The 16,607-nt window shown below is 41.5% G+C and overlaps 1 protein-coding gene across 2 annotated transcripts in view; it reads left to right on the top strand.

Annotated features, from left to right (window-relative positions):
- Positions 1 to 16,607, top strand: part of Arf6 (ADP-ribosylation factor 6) — a 48,400-nt gene that overhangs the window by 6,910 nt on the left and 24,883 nt on the right. Inside the window, exon 1 of one of the 2 annotated variants that reach the window (XM_072301995.1) lies at positions 5,705 to 5,727. The exons of the other annotated variant lie outside the window; for it this stretch is intronic. The gene's annotated coding sequence lies outside the window, so the exon portion shown is untranslated. Of the gene's footprint in view, positions 1 to 5,704; positions 5,728 to 16,607 lie in introns of those variants that run through there. 2 annotated transcript variants of the gene reach the window in all.

Raw genomic sequence — 16,607 nt, 5'->3', positions numbered from 1 at the left:
ATTTGTGTCGCAATTCGAGCGAGAATATCAAATATTGTTAAATGGAGGTACTGAATTCTTCTGTTGAGGAGGTACTGAATTTCTTGAGAATATCCTGAACAAATATTGTTAAAGTACTGATTTTTGATCAGCCTGTTTTCGCAGACATCCTGATGTTGCCTTATGATTATCAGGAATCAATTTCCCTTTTATACTCGGGACTATTTCAGATAAAACACGAAAACCAGGGGGAAGAACATTCGATTGAAGCGCCCTCAAAATCGAGGTTACAAGCAACGAAGATTACATCCATCTATTCCACTTCATTATCTTACTAGTGAGAGTTCATGAAGATAGAAGTTCTCTGCCTCATGCCGGGCGATCGTAACACCACAGCCTCAAAGGAGATTCCTCCATGATAAAAGGAGAACTTTAATACCTTCAAGTTAGTGATTTTAAAAAAAGAAAGAAAAGTATCTTCATTTCCAACCGTTTCAATTTACCTTTCTATGATAGTCTAATCAGCCTGTTTCTTTTTTTGTATGTTTCAGGTAAAGGCTTTTATCATGTCTTTTTGGCTTCTCTATGGATTGTAAGTAGTTTTATTTTATATCTTATTTTATTTCTCCGATCTTTCTTAATACCTTTGTTTCGGGTTTTTTTTTTTTTTTTTTTTTTTATTTTTACGAAGCGGGGTGGGGGTGCTAGGACGAATTTGAATGTCATCAACAAACGCGTTCTTCACCTCATCTACAAATTGATTTTAATAAATCTTCAACATGTCTTACCTACGTGATGGCCATCAGTTTTTGACGAGAGAACATGTCATGTGTAGCTCGCCGAGATTTTGAAGGAAACGTTTGGAAAATATTATTTCTTACCGCTCTCATGGGTAGGACGATAGCATTAAAAGCGCTGAACACATTCTGCCGCCAGTGGCGCGGCGTGGCGTGAATTGCGATATATCGATTGTTATGCCTTTTAAACCCATGGAAAAGGATCGATAAACGGGGTGTTTGCAGCGAACCCCTGAATAATCGATCTTTACCACAGGTTTAAATGGCATAACAATCGATAATCGCAATTCACGCCACTGTCTGCCGCGCTAAATAAGGACTCCCCAAAAACATGCGAATGTTGCCAAATTTCCCCTATAAGATATCCGTTCTTGAGGATCGGTATGAATATTGCGGAGTTCCAAAATTTCCACTCTTATTTGATTTTCTAAAAGAAAAACAAGCAAATTTTATAGCTTGAGATTCATACAGAATATTCTGCCGACAGAGAATGAAAACAAGGAAGTTTTCAAGAAATTACGTTGGTTAGTTTTCAAAAGGAAAAATTATGTATGATAGGAAGTCTGGACGGTCGCGAACGGAGAACATAGAGTACATAGAGTCGTAATGTAATTGGGAGAGCTGGCGCCACTTTTAAGCATTTTCCATGTCCCGAATTCCGAGACTCCTGTGTGACGCCGGGTCACTTTTTCGATACATAATCGATTGTTTGCGATACACGGGTACCCGGCCATCCGATGACAACAACAACAACAACGGAGATAGGAATTACCACGTATTCCACACCGCCATTTTGGATCGAAAATGTATCGAAGAAGCGACCCGAACTCGGCGCACACCGGGCTCGGAATTCGTCGAGCAGAACATGGCGCCAGCTCGCCCATTTACATTACGACTCTATGTACTCTATGACGGAGAAGCGCGGTTTTGCTTTTTGACCATCGACCAGTTTACCAGGAAATTTTCGTTTCATTGAAGACAATTTGGCAACGTTTGAAGGCTCTTATGAGACGTATTTCCTTGGCCAGGGATGGCCAGGGAGCATTGTGGGAAGTTGGAAGCGGGAGGGAAGTCGGGACCAGTGGCGCGGCGTGGCGTGCTTTGCGATATTATTTCGATTAATCTGTCAATTAAACCTATGGTGAAGGTTCGATCAACAGGGTGGTCGCAACGAACACCTCAATAATCGATTCTTTACCATAGCTTTAAATGGTGAAATATCGATAGTCGATCATTCATGTCTCGCTTCTGCGGGTCGATTGTTGAATGATCCTGATCGACGAATCCCTATATTAGCAATGCTTTCTATCGATCATGGTTATTCGATATCGACTCAACATCGAATGACTATTCTGCCGTGCTTAGGAGAAACGCCGTATAAACATTCGAGAGTTGCCAAATTCCCTTCGATGAAATGTTTATTTTTGAGGAAAGTTATGGATGTTTTTCCTTGAAATTTTCAGGGACTTCAGGTGAAATTGCAAACAAAATTACCTATTTGAAAAATTGGAAGGAAAATATTCATAATTTTATCCGGAAAATTTGTGTTTCATCAAAGGAAAGTTGGCAACGCCTGAAGGTTCATACGGCGTTTTTCCTTAGCACGGCAGTATTGGGAGCCGGCTACGTATGTACAGAGAGAGAGAGAGGGCTTGTCGCGACGCTCTCGGCTCTCGAGTTGAAGTGTGGCTGGACTGTGGAGTGCGAACCGGGTGACATGACAAGTCGCACCCAAAAAGCAAAGAAACTCCAACCGCTTTTGCATTCTTTACCTCTCAAAATTTGCTAATCACCTCACCACTAGCCTCAATGTTCAACTTTTTCTCGGCAGGGTTGCCACAGTCGTGGAAAACCGGGAAGTGCCAGGGAATTTTAAAAAGTTAGGGAAAGCCGGAAAATGACGAAAATATCAGGGGAAATTTGTTGAATCACCTTCATTTGCTTTCTAGAATGTTTGAGACTTTGAACAAGAAATTTTGCCCGAAAACTATTCTCAATCATGCCTTCTTAACCATCTGTTAGATCTTCAATTGTTAGGGAATTTCACCAAAGTGTGTCAGGGAAATGTCAGGGAATTTCATTTTCTAAATTCTGTGGCAACCCTGCTTACATGCTCAATGTTCAACTTGTTCTCGGTTTGGGAGTCGAATCCAAACCGTCGAGTTTTATCTGCTGTATCGATTTTTTGGGATTTTTTCTCTATTTTCCTGCGTCTTACCGCTTTCTTGATTGGTTGCGTGGTGATCGCTGTAAAATCCTTTAACAGCTGCCAACATCCTTCTTTACAATATATTACCCAGAATCTGCGGTCATGGACCTAAATTTTTCGTTGATTTCTGTACCCGTCTTGATAATGAGAAATATTTCTATTTGCATGAAAAATTGAAAAACGGCCCCCGTTGAACAATTACCGCCGAAGCACTCAAGTTGAAAATAAGAATTTTCAATTTTTTCTGGGAATCAGTTAAATCGAAAGAAATTCTTTTGCATCATTCAGTGAAAGTCCCTTTCAAATATTGAATTTATAGAGTAGGGCTGGATTTTGAATTTTTGGACCCTATGTAGGCCAGTCCTGTTAGTCTGTGGGATGCCGACCCCCTTCTCCCTCTCTCCTCAGGGGAGGGGAGTTCAGTGGTGACTTTTTGAAAATAGGAAAGTCCTGTGCACTCCCCGAAAAAAATTGTGAACCCTCTCCAATGCAACTTGAGGCATTTTTTGGGCAATGTCGGATTACGTGGATGAAAGAGTCAGTCAAAATTTTCTCGAGAGCCTGGAAAAATAAGTTGCGAAAAGTTGGGAATGTTTACTATCAAACCCAGAATTTTCTCGTTCTGTTGAAACTATTGCATGGCTTCGATGACACTCACGCGCTGTAACGGTGGAACGCAAATTTTACCCATTATTTTTTTCTTCTTCTTTTTTTGGTCCCAGGAAATACATTTTTATGCCCAATATCCTCGAAATCCACGAAAATGTCAGTATATTATTTGAGAAAATCATCCGAACAATTTAAGGAAAAATTATGGTCGCTGTAATTTTCAGTGAAGCTCGCCCCGTGATGTATAACGAGAGAAAACTTGATGGTTGAAGCTTATTTTTTCGCCCCAATCTTGGAGCTTAAATTGAGGCACTGGATGCGAAAAGGGCACTTCTCGGTTGCAGTGCTTCAGAGTCTCCTCTAATATTTCATTCATTGTAAGGAAAGTGAATGTATCCATTTCACTAAAAATTTCACTGAATATTACTTGTGATTCTACAACTTTCTATGGAAAGAATTCTGGAAAAATCACTCATTAAAGTCTTCTCCAAGGGATTAATTAGCAACATAGATTCTGAAACACCGCAATCGAGAAGTGCCCTTTTCGCATCCAGTGCCTCAATTTCACCTGTCAGTCCTGTCACCATAAACTCCCGCATAAATCTTCGACACGCGTATTTCTCGGAATCAAACAATAAGCATTTTTCTCAACCCTTTCAATTTTCTTGACCCCCCCCCCCCCCAAACGACCCTTCTTTTTCTCTTTTTATGTATAAGAGTTGTTATAGTTGAAAATGGCCTGAGAGAAGTGCAGTCGGCCGTTCTGCCCGGCGGCGCGTCTTGGCGAAGCGGGTGGGGGAGTATTTGTTCCGGTCGAGTAGGAAACCTCTTGACCTCTCGACGTATCCAAGTGGAGCAAATAGAGTGATCGTAACGATGAATTAGCTCTTATCTCAAGAGTAGTAACAGAGCGGTAGTAACAGGAGCATGAACTTAGGAGGGAACAACCGTCGCGTAGGTCAGTGATTGGATTAATTTATGCAGAAGCCCCGCTCGTGCTATGAGGTTCTGTTAATTATTTTAGTGTGCCCGCGCCACCCCCACCCCCACCCCCACTCGTTCTCCCAACGCCCATCGGAGGGCATGATAAATTAGGTTGCCAAATTTTCACTTTCACTTCCTTTGCATCGGCTTCCTCATTCGGGGCAGAGTCGAGAGACATTTCGAAAATTTGTCGATTTATGGTGATGTACCGGTAACGAATAATCGTGAATATGTCGCGGGTGATTAGGGATCTGCCATGCTAAGAGAGAACACCGTATGAAAATTCCAGAGTTGCCAAATTTCCTTCGATAAAATGTTCGTTTTTAAGGAAAGTTACGAATATTTTTCCTTTCAATTTTCAGAATCTTCAGGTAAAATTATGAACTAAATTATCTGAAAAATCGGGAGGAAAATATTCATAAATTTACCAGGAAATTCGCGTTTGGTCAAAGGAAATTTGGCGACGTCTGAAGGCGCATATGGCGTTCTTCCCTAGCACGGCAGCGATCGCCGGTGATTTGCGAGCGGTTTGCATGTCGCGATGGCAAATAGGAAACATTTGCTTTGGCATGATGAAGGTTTGATTGCCCAGTACTTCAGCGACGTTAGCTTTGCTTGGAGCGCCTTAATTTCGCATTGATACCCAACGCTTTGTCACGCAGTTCGTTTAGTTGCCTACCCGACCCGAACCAAACTTGGGTTACTGCTAGAGCTCGTGAACGTATCAGCTGGACTACATATTGCAATACTACCGTGCTAAGCAAGAACGCCGTAAATCCATCAAGACTTTCCCGCGTTTTTTGGAACTTAACACTTTATAAAATAGAAACTGTTTTACCCATGCATCTCAAATTTTCAGGTTAAGTTCTTGATAGTATTTGCAAAAGAATTCTGTAAAAACATTGTTCCAAGGTACACAAGTTTATTTGCTATGATGCATTGTTTCCAAAAAATGTAAAATGGCGTTTACGGCGTTTTTGCGTTGCACGGCAGAATAGGGAAGTACAATATTTGGCTCATTTTAGAAATAACTAAGGTGCCATTGGTTTTCCTGTGCAGATAGGCGTTTTTACGGACAAGTCAGCAAGTTTAGTTCCTTATTGCCAAATGGCGTCCAGTTGTTGGAGAAAGCGCCTTTTTTAATTAGAGGTAAAATGATCGGTACTTAGTCCTTCTATTTCTCTTTGTCTCCATTTTATGTTTTTTATTCATCACTAGTGGCTTTCAAATTGCCGTAGCGATCGCTAACTGCCAGCAGCAAGTGCTTATCAAACTGGAGTTTAGTATTGTATTTGCTGCAGGCATTAAGGAAAAATCGGTAAGAGTTGGGGAACAGAAAACTTTTTTCATGATATCTTAAATAATGAAACGTTAATGATACTATTCCAAATAAGGGAGCAGAAAATGCTCGATCACGCGCTCGAATGAATGCGTAAAAATGTGGAAAGGTCCTCAAAAACGTCAATAAAGAACAGTTTTTAAGGGCCAGAAGTCGAAAGTACCAGGAAAAATGAAAATAAAAGGGTCATCATTTTCTAAATTATGATGAAATTCGGTGAGGGACCGATGAGAAATCTGTGGGAGAAAGCCGGTTGGCGGGTGCGCGAAAATGTGGAAGTTCGAAAGATTCTGCAAACTGGTTTCAAATGGCCCAAGGGGCTGCAAATTGCATCGAATACTTAAAATTCTATTTTGAAATCTAATTACGAGTTAAACTTCGAAGTTCCGCGTCGAATTTGCGAGTTGCATTCTCAGGCCCTGAAAATTCTGTAAAATATAAAGAAACTTGTGTAGTTGATGAGAAATTTTAGTAAGGAACTCTAGTCACGGTTAAAATCATGGAAAATCCGGAACTTATTTAATTCCAAGGAAACTTGTCACAAAGCAGATAGTCTCATCGAGAAGCTGAGGTGAAACAATTCATGAAAAGCAAGAATTTAAAATTTCGCGTAACATTTAATTTAATGAGAACTTCCCGTGAAACTTTGAAAAATTGAAATATAAGGCTTTTTTAATGAAATGTATGAAACCCTAGGAAATCTGAAGGGCGATCTTAGTAAGGAGGTGTAAGTAAGGAAATGAAGAAAAGTGAGTCGCCTTCACGATGAACCCTCTCGTCCCTATAACTCGGCGATTTCCCAGGCTCATCTCTTAGCAGGGTGTCTGCAAGTCCGGAATTTTCGGAAAGCTCTAAAATGGTACTGATTTTTTAAGGGCGGTCCGGAAGTACTGAAAAAGTGCGGAAAATTTGCAAGAAAGTCTGGAATTTTACTTTTTTTGGGGTAATTTTTGTCGCAATTTAAGCGAGAAATTAAAATTTTTCGAATTTCGTCAAATGGAAGCACTGAAAAAGTACTGAATCCCTCTCTTGAGGAGGTAATGAATTTCTTGGGAATGTACTGAAATAGTACTGATTTTTGGGCAGTCTGTTTTAGTAGACACCCTACATAGTGGCGTTACACCTGCCCTCTACCAGGGTGTCTGCCGGTCCCCAAAAGTCTCCGATTATCCCCAATTTTGGAAGGGTGTCCCCGATATCCCCGAAAGTCCCCAATTTTCTTGCTCAGGTCCCCAAAAAATGACAAAAATCATCCTAAACACTGGCATTTTCAAATTTTCCCGCCAGCCGCGGCGGCACGGTATAACCAGAAATTAAAAGTAAAAACTTAAGTGTTGCTCGGTTTTTTTGTATGTTTTCATCGGTTCAACATGACTTGTAAAATTAGTCGTATAAAATACGCCTTTTAACGCTCTAACTAGCTCCCTTTTTCTTACTATATCGGGGAAAAAAGTCCCCGATTTTCCTAAAAAAACACCCCTAAAAGTCCCCAATTTTGGTTTTTTATAACTGGTAGACACCCTGTCTACTCTCGTCGCCGAGCATGACGCAATTTTTCATTTCAAATCAAATTATTTTCAAGCACCCGTCCGCTTCCGTTCGTTGATTCCGCGCTTATCAGCCGAAGCATCTCCCGATTTCGATTGAGATTAGCCGGTCCAGCGAGAAACCCCGCTCCGCGCCCAAGACTTTTGAAAATCATCTGTGATTACATCGGACTAGTCTCATAGGAAGGAGTCCACAGTATAGCATTCGACTTGGTGCACGGTGAGCTCGAATATCTGATCGGATTTGGAACCCCCTTTGTCCTGGGTGCCTGCGTCCAGCCCCGAATCAGTCTCCCCTCGAAAATCTCAGGTTCCGTGCGGTTGCCCCCTCTCTTTTTCCACCCTCTTTGCTTACGTCACACGTGGAGCCGAGCACGATGAAGATCTTCGGCATGAGAGTGTGCCCCTTCATGTTGGCCGCCGTCGCATTCCTCCCCTTCGCCGTCTACTTCTCGGCCAAGTTCTTCTTGCCGTACTTCCACCATCCACAAATGTACGACTACTCGGACGCCTAGCTGTCTCCTCCAGGATGTGGTCCCGGTCTACCGCGCTCATCTACTACTACGCCACCCTATCCGTCATAATCGTCGGCTGCTTCCTTGTAGATTTCCTCGCTCTCCCCGTCTCATGAACCAGGGGTCCTGTGACGTCATCGGGTTGTCGAAATGGCGGCTGTAGTACTCTGCCGTGCAAAGGAAAAACGCCGTATGAACCTTCAAGCGTTGCTAAATTTTCTTCGATAAAACACGAATTTCCTGGTAAACTTATGAATATTTTTCTTCCAATTTTACAGAGAGTTTTGTTCGTATTTTGATCTAAAGTTCCTGAAAATTTCAAGTAGAAATATCCATAATATTTCCTCATTAATAGTCATTTTATCGAAGAACATTTGGCAACTCTCGAATATTCATACGGCGTTCTTCCTTAGCACGTCAGTACGGCTGCTGCACCCGGTCTCCTCGGAAATCGCTTTTAACCTGCACCCTACGCCGTATTCACCCGCGCAGTTCAAGGTTCCCACCGCTCATTACCACACTAATTTTTTTAGCATGCCGATGTATAAAATTAGATTCAGTTTATTTTTTTCGGTGGTCCGTATTTAGCCTAATATTTTTTCATTTGTAGAGATGAATCTGATTATGATTTAAATTAATTGAAATGGTGTTAACGAATCGTTTAAATATATTATTCAGTTTACTTTTTGCTTTCCGCTCATATTCTCTTTTCTCCTTTTTCAACTGTTAGCTGCCTTCAAGTGTCTCAGAATACTTTTAAAAAATCCTAAAGGAAATTAACATGTCATTGTTATATCAGCAGCTTCAAGCAGAAAGGATGTAACTATACTGTTTTGTCCGTTTCGTGGTATCCTGAGATGCCTGGCGGCTCCGCGGCGCGCGGCGCCCATACTTACTGTCTGCGATGCAATTCGCAATTTTTAAAGCTTTGGATTTCGCGTGTAGAGTCAAGTATCATCGCTAAATTTTTTCACATTAAAAGATTCCCCTCAAGAATATTAAGAATGAGAATGATTCGTACTTTCGTTTCTAAAGTTTACCGCTTCCTTTTTTCAAGAAAATACCACGTAACTCGTTCCGATCCAAGGAGACACCTCTTAGAAATTTGCAACTAATTTTTTTCGTCAGCTTTTTAAAAAATGACTCAAAAATGGTAGAAATGATCTACTATTCGAACTTTTACTAACAAATATAATGCCATCCTCATTTTAAAGTTCAGCTCATCAATTTCCATCGTTTTGATGTGCATTTTCAATGTACCTATCAAAACTTCTTATTGAAAATGTAAGTTATTGCGCATTGAGAAGAAGGGGGGCATTTACGAGGATTGTTTTTGAAAAATTTCCAGGTTATCTAAAATGTGAATCATTGCAACTGTCAAGAAAAATATTGGAACAGGTTTTTAACTTACGTAACGGTTTACGTTAACGGCTTGTGCCGTAGAGTACCCATTATGTCCGAAGACTTTCATCTTAAACCTCCTGCAAAACGAGGTCGTCAGTAATGATTTACTTCATGAGCACACTAGGAATGCTAGAATTAAGTTAAAGTGTAAGAGAAACAAGAGAGCTTCAGTTAGTGTCGCAAGTGACCAGGGCCTGATTTAGGGGGCAGCCACATGGGCCGTAGCCCATGGCGGCAAATTTAGGGGGGAGGGGGGCGGCAAAGTTTGAGCGAGCGGTCGCGGTCGGTGTGAAATGCATCGCGCCTACAAGACTGCATGAATACTTCACTCATTGCGTTAAACAAAGTGCGGATACAGAAGCGGTCGGTGTGAAAGGCATAGCGCCTACAAGACTGTAGGAATACTTCACGCATTGCGACAAATACAGTGCGGTTGGCGCGGCGGCGGAGGTTAAAATTATTAAACAACACTTATGTTTGTTCTTTCATAATTTTTTGGAAGGCCTTGTCCACACAGAGATAGGTCTACCTTTACGGAACTTAACTTCCGCGCAAAGTTCAGTGAACTTTTGCTACTAGTGTTGACAGGGCTTTCGCAAAAAATGTGTCCAACTCGAGTAAACGCGTCTTATGCTTCCTCTCCCTCCGGCACGTTCATTTGATGGTTTTTATCGATGTTTCAAAACGAATGAGAAGGGGGCGGCAAAATACCGGCGGCCCATGCGCGGCAAGTAGGTAAATCCGGCCCTGCAAGTGAAGGGTTCTAAACGAATTTCATTTTAACGCCTGGATGCAACTATTTGGGCTCCATGGATGTCCGTATTGTATACGCACGGAAGTGAAGGCGTTTTGACTTTAGACACCAACTACCTCACCAGCAGCGGCGCTCAGTGGAACAAGTCAATGAGAGGAATGGGACAAAATGCGGAAACATTAAAAGCTCGTATCGATGTTATAACGGAACTTATAGGTTTTAAAATTGGTTTCATTGATTCTCTCGTAAAACCTCTTTCAAGGAGCAGCACCCCTTTAATGTGTAGAAATCAACATCAAAATTTGCAGTTTTAATTAAAAGGCTTGTTTCATTGTGCGGCGGCGGGCCTTACTGCGAGGATCTGAAACGACAGAGTGCTCTCATTTAGGACCCCTCAATTCATTATTATGCTTTGAAGACATCTCTCAGGCATGAACAGTCTCTACCAATCATGCTCAGCACATCGCGATATCAAGACGGGAGCACAAAATATACTTACATTCTGCCCTTGTCTGTAACTATTCGTGCCTGAGACTTATTTTTGCAGAATAAACGAAGGATTGAGACGGCTCTGCCGTTTTATATCGCAGTAAAGCTCCCCGTTGGCGCTGCGCCGCAAATGAAGTGGTGGTGGATGTCTGAAGAGTCTGAACGCCCTCAAGTCCGTGCGTATGCAACACGGACATCCATTGAGCCCGAATAGTTGCATCCAGGAGTTAAAATTAAATATTTATGATGCTCGTCGCATTCCACATTAATTAGGGGCGCTTCGCTTGTTTCCCTTCCACCGCAACTTAATCCTAGTGTTGCCTATTGTGCCGATGAAGTAAATTGTCCCTCATATTCATCGTAACATTGTCAATTTTCCGAATAATGCTTTGGTGGCTCTAAAGGTGGAATGCGATGACGGCTCCTACCTTCTCTGATTCAAGAACAACGACTGCCTGGCTTGCAATTAAAAAAAACATTATACAATTAGTCTCGTTACTTAGCACCTATTGTGTCTAGCTTAAAAGGGTTTAGATTTTTGAGCCCCTAGAAAAAAAATTATCATTTTAACCTCAAATCAACATGTGTGACGATAACTATTGGACACTCCATTCATACAAATTGTCACCACGCATTCAATTTTTCTCTTCGGATTACTTAAAGCTAGACGAACGCTATCAATTTTGATCTCTCATCAGCGACAGCATCTCTCGATAAAGCCTTGTGACTAGGAAGGTCTGCAGAATTTATCCGGCGAATACATCTCACGCTTTGACCAATTGACGTGTCGTGTTCGAAGCCGGGGCTGCTATACCGAAATCGTGAAAGTAACCGTATTTTTCATCCGTTTATACTTAGGTGTTGAGGTGCGGATCAAGAATCCCTCCTCTGAAATCTCAGCCTTGTCTCTGATTTTACAATCGCACTCTCTATCACTTTTTCCAGCCTGCTAGTGCTCTCCAATGTGGATCCGCGCCGCCGCATTTCTCCCTTTCGTTGCCGTTGTCCTCTCAGCAGCTATGTTTTCCCTGTGGTGGGACCACCATTAGATCTTCCACGTTTAGCCATTTTTCAAGATGGAGATCCGCTTCACCTCGATCATCTCCTACGTTACTCTGCCCATAATACCCGTCGCCTCGTTTGTTCCGGATGTCTTCGGCCGCCACGATCCAATCTTCTCCTGTCAATCTCGGCGGGCTGAAACCTCGTTGGGTCGTCGACATGAGGGTTGTGACACAGTCGTAAACTTATTACCGTTTATACCACCTTTTTGAACATGGTAACTTTTTCAAGCCACTCCCCCACCCTTTATAATGTAGTTTACGGAAAGTAGTACTTCCACTGGCTCATGATCTAAATTTTTTTAAAAAATGACCCGAAGAACTTTATATTTTAATTATACTTTCGCAGTTTATTTCTCATCTACCGTGCATTTTTTTCTCTTTTCCCATGGGCTGCGCGGCTGCCCCTAATTAAAGTTCAATAGATTTTGAAAATATTGCCGTTTTAGAGCCACTCCTTTGACGGGTGATCTCATGAACGCCTCTTACCGAAAAGTTACTCAGAAGTTATAAAACTAACACAGGTTACGTGTCTAATGGGTGGAAAATACCATGAGTCTGTCTGCTCACCGCATATCATTTTAGAACGGACATACTTTCACACATCATTGAAAATTTCGACCAGGATGTTTTATTTTTCATTATTTTTGTTTAATCAGTCACATCAAAACATTATTGCTGTAAGTACGAAAGGTGCGTTTTAAATTCATTTGTATAAGTAAGGTTATTTGCTTCAGCGTAGCAAGGCCTTGACGCGCGCCAAAAAATGCCCGCAGTTGGAGTTAGAAAGATTGTTAAAATGACGCATTCTACTTTTGCGTGAAAATAGTATAAATATTTTCTTTACATATTTTTGGACGAAAGCGCACACGCCCTACTAATTTCTTGTGCCTATTCCGAGGTTTTTGGACTTTTTTGTAGGTTTTCCGTAGTAGACAAGATTTGGTGCCTGAAAGATTGATAACGGCGCCGTAAATTCTCCTCTAACAATTAGGAATGGTTTCACGATAACCGGAATATTTTTGTCACTGTAACAGACAACACATTTTCCGGTCATATTTTTAGTAGTAATGATAATCGCTCGAATTTTTTTGCATTACTCTACACAGGGTTACGTGTTCTAACGCTTTTCAAAGATTTATCGCTCTACTTTTCAATTTTCATATACAAGTGGCCGAAAATGTGCTGTCTGTTACGCTGAATTTTTACCGCGTAACAGACAGCACATTTTCGGAATATGCATAATATTAATTGAGAAGTAGAACAGTAAGTAATTAAAAAGCGTTATAATACGTAACCCTTCGAAGATTAATGCGAAAAAATTCGAGCGATTATCATTTCTACCAAAAATATGACCGAAACATGTGTTGTCTGTTACGGCGACAAAACTATTCCAGTTATCGTGAAACCACCCTTAGACACTTGAGGTGCCGAGGATCAAAAGTGCAATCTCCTCATGATGTCTTTTGGAGAGAACAGATAATACTCTGTTCGCGTACTTTCTCAAGAACTGTCTACCTACAGGGTGTCCAAGACCCCCCGCACCAGGCTTCTTTCTCGGTTGTTCAATTTTGGCATGATGCTAAGCATCGTCAGAATAGCCCCATCAAACCAATTCATCACGCGAGCCTTCAATTTTTCACTTGGGATCACGCCTCAATCCATGGGGGCTATCGATTCTTATCACTCATCTGCCGCGAGATGTCCCCGCTGATCAAGACCCGCGATTAGCACTGGCGCTCACAGAGCTCTAAACTTGTGAAAATGCTGTGCGACTATGTTGGAACGCTCCTGAAATACGGTGCCATGTGCGTTGGATTCGAAGTCTTAGTGGCCGAGCTTGTGAAATTGATGATAGCTTTCGTTTAGCCCCGAATCAGGTGTACCCCCACAAACCCCCAGCTTCATCTCTGGTTTTCATCCCTGGCCCGTGTGGTGCTGAACCCGATTCAGATCTTGAGGATGACCCTGCTCAATTTCCTTTCAGCCGCTGCTGCAGCCCTTCCGTTCGTCATCCTCTTCACGGCGACGTACTTCCTTCCGACCCCCCGTGACCATTATTAGGTCCATGACGCGACACGACGGCCCTCTTTCAGGATGTGGACCGGGCACACATTGGTCATCTACTACGCCACCTTGCTTATGATCCTGATCGCCTCGTTTATTCAGCATATGTTCGGTCTCCACCTTGATACATAGCTTCGGTCGCCGACTTGAGGGTTGTGCTATTCTACCGTGCTAAGGAAAAACGCCGTATGAGCCTTCAGGCGTTGCCAAATTTCATTTAATGAAACACGAATTTTCTGGTAACCTTATGAATATTTTTCTTCTAATTTTTCAGACAATTTTGTCTGCGATTTCTTCTGAAGGTCTTGAAAATCTCAAGGAAAAATACTCATTTAATCCCTTTAAAATAAACGTTTTATCGAAAGAAAGTTGGCAACTCTCGAATGTTCATACGGCGTTTTTCCTTAGCACGACAGTATTCTCACCTATGCATCCGGCGACCCTTTTTCTACCATATTCACAAGGACAGCTCAAGTATCTACCTTTTATACTCTACATTTCTGATCAGGGAAGCTTTTTTCAATATCCTACCGCCCCTTCTCCCCCGGATGATACAGTTCATGGAATGTCGTCCTTTCACTAGTGGATCTGATCCTGATTTAAAGTAATTCCAATGAGCTTCATGAATGAAATTTTGTGTTACATCTTTGCAGTTTGTATCTTCGATGATCAGTTTGACGATCTCCTTAAATTTAATACATGAAAACGAAATAAATATGCTAAAATTAACTCGATAAAAGAACCACTCAGTTATATTTTGCTTTTTATTCCTTTCGTTCTTTTTGTTCTCTCTCACCTCGAACTATAACCCCTAAGTAGCTTTTAAAATCCGAACTATTCGTCTGAAGATTCTTTTTGTTACGCAAAAGGATGATGATTTCTGAGAAACACTGAATTTTTGAGGAGGATTTTCTGAACCAAGATTGAAGCACGTATTATTCAATGCAAATTCGTGTTCCTTTCCATAAAGGGGAAGATTTTTTTTCATTATAAAGAAAATCAAAGTCAGAAAGAGGACAATCCAAAGTTGCTCGAAGCGTATATGGCTATGATGCGGTTGAAATGACGGTGGCATCAGAAGACCCAAACACGATGATGTCATTCTTACGTCGAGCGTTGAGCAGTGTCTGCTTGCATCAACATTCGAGCATTTTTACATTTGGACCTGAGCAATGCATTCTGTATTCATCAAGCTATGACTACATCGCTGTTAATGTCGTTCTGTGTCTCACGTGAAAGTAAAATATATGAAATTTCAAACGACGGCTTCGGAGAATTTTAAATTTTATTTCTTTACAGGAAAAATGTTCTGTTCGATGAATTCATTAAACAATAAATTTTTATTACTATTCGGCTCGAATGAATTTAGCCGTAGATACTTCCCATCCCTAAAATGGAAGATTCTAGGACTGGATATACGTTCGAAAAATGACTAAATGTCACAATCTCGCGATAAACGTCAGAAATTAAGTATCATTTACGGATGGTGTCTTTGAATTATCGCATAATAGTGCGCGCAATCTAAATCAGCCACTGCCAGCTAGTTTGATATCTTTATTACTTTCCACTGAAGCAGCAAGCTGATTTCTTTTAAAACAGAATCTCTTTTTTCGGACATGCATTCTTTGATGTTAATCTTCGACATAATTTTCTCGCGGATTTTTGTGCTTTCTTTTATCATGAAGTGTTTCCAAGGGACATAAGAGAAAATTAAAGATCTCCTCTTGTGTCAATTCTTGGACAGTTGGAATAGCTGGTTATTGTTCATGGAAGCATGGTTGAACGCCCTATTTTGAGCGATTGCAAATGGCGTGACCGAACGAGCTAATCCAGTTTCCACCTTCAGGGCTCGCGCAGAGCTCTCGCAGTTGCCGTTCTCTCTTGTATGATCCTTATTCATACGATTTGAAGCGTCCTGCGGACACAAATTTCCACTCAAAAGTTAGCAACAGTGGGCCTGCGTCAGTAAGAAACATGTAACTTAAAGCAAAACTTCATTTAAAAAAAAAGAAAAAACACTGCAAATGTTTTAAGTATTGTGAGATCAGGGAGTGTGAAAATTTGAGAATTTATCGAACAAATGGCAGAACATATCCCGTTGAAAATAATGGTTTTCAAACTGTTTTTTTTTTTTTTAAATTTTAAAAAAAATCCCTTTGGTTTTCAGTTAAATTTTTTAAGGAAAAACAATTTTTTTTTTAAAAAAAAGAAAATTCTTTACCACGTTTGATGCTTTCAACAATATACCGATTTGCCTCAACACTGTTTCTAGCCAAATCATGGGGTTCCGCCCTTAGAAGGGAAGAGGGTGCGGGTAGCCTTACCTAAACCTTCGGAAGGGGGGGGGGGAGGTCTCCAGCGGGGTGATTGTTGAAATTGATGATAGACAAAGCTATAGGCAAAGAAGACAGAAAGGATATAGAGGGATCCTTTTGTTGGAATCAGGTGGTTGCAATGGACAAAGAAGGTATGTAATAGACGAACTAACGGCAACCCATGAGAGAACCTATAGTTAGCCCATCATTTTCTCCCTCAGTTTGTAGGAACCACCCATTTCAACCAATAGGATCCCTCCATACTCCCTATGTCCTCTTTGTCTATAGCTTTGTCTATCAATTTTAACAATCAGCCTGCAGGGGTGCCTCACGGGAAGAGGTGAAGGGCCTTTCATTCCAGGAAAGTGCCTTAATTAATTCATTAATTTAAGGAATGAAGAGGCAACATCGAACGGGGCCGGGGGGGGGGGGTCTCCGTCGCGTAAGCGTCGTTATTGTTTTTGGCCGAGCCCACGTCACGACCCGTCCAGCTTTCAAGTCGAAAGCGTCGCGACGCCACCGAGCAAATGGAGCGTCG

The sequence above is a fragment of the Bemisia tabaci genome, chromosome 6, assembly GCF_918797505.1.
Source record: "Bemisia tabaci chromosome 6, PGI_BMITA_v3".
Taxonomy (NCBI): domain Eukaryota; kingdom Metazoa; phylum Arthropoda; class Insecta; order Hemiptera; family Aleyrodidae; genus Bemisia; species Bemisia tabaci.
Note: the sequence above shows the minus strand (reverse complement) of the source record. Positions and strands in the feature narration are given on the sequence as shown.